Raw genomic sequence first — 570 nt, 5'->3', positions numbered from 1 at the left:
ATATATATATATATATATATACATATATATATATGTACATATATATAATGTTTGTATGTATATGTATACATCATCCGTTTTCCATGCCAGCATGGGTTGCACAATCTAACGAGCTGGTAAACCAGAGGACTGTGCCAAACACTATTGTCTGTTTTGACATGGTTTCTAAGGTTGGATACCCTACTTAACACTTACAGAGTGTTCCAGGTGCTTTTTTCATGGCACTAGCATCAGTGGTGGGGGTCACCAAGTAACTTGCAAGACAAAATCCCTTCAAATAGCTGGAAAGGGGAAGATAGATGGTTGTGAATACGTCAGGACATACCCTTAACCCTTTTGTTACTGGATTTATTTTGAGATGCTCTGTGTTTCTTTTAATTTAGATATAACAAAGAATTTAGTAAAATAACTTAGTTATCATTCAGCTAGTGTTAGGAACATAAATTGTGACTAAGGTTTGGTGGAAGATTTTAATTCAAAACTTATGAAAACAAGACATTTGTACTCAGAGCCAGAGCTGGTTTCAGCCAGGTTGGTAACGAAAGGGTTATGGTACAGTGTATGTGTGTG

General features: G+C 35.8%; 1 protein-coding gene across 1 annotated transcript in view; it reads right to left on the bottom strand.

The window, feature by feature from the left end:
- LOC106872084 (exosome complex component RRP4) overlaps positions 1 to 570 on the bottom strand; it is a 35,394-nt gene that overhangs the window by 20,687 nt on the left and 14,137 nt on the right. The gene's annotated exons all lie outside the window — the stretch shown is intronic.

This window comes from Octopus bimaculoides, chromosome 3 (genome assembly GCF_001194135.2).
Source record: "Octopus bimaculoides isolate UCB-OBI-ISO-001 chromosome 3, ASM119413v2, whole genome shotgun sequence".
NCBI lineage: Eukaryota > Metazoa > Mollusca > Cephalopoda > Octopoda > Octopodidae > Octopus > Octopus bimaculoides.
Note: the sequence above shows the minus strand (reverse complement) of the source record. Positions and strands in the feature narration are given on the sequence as shown.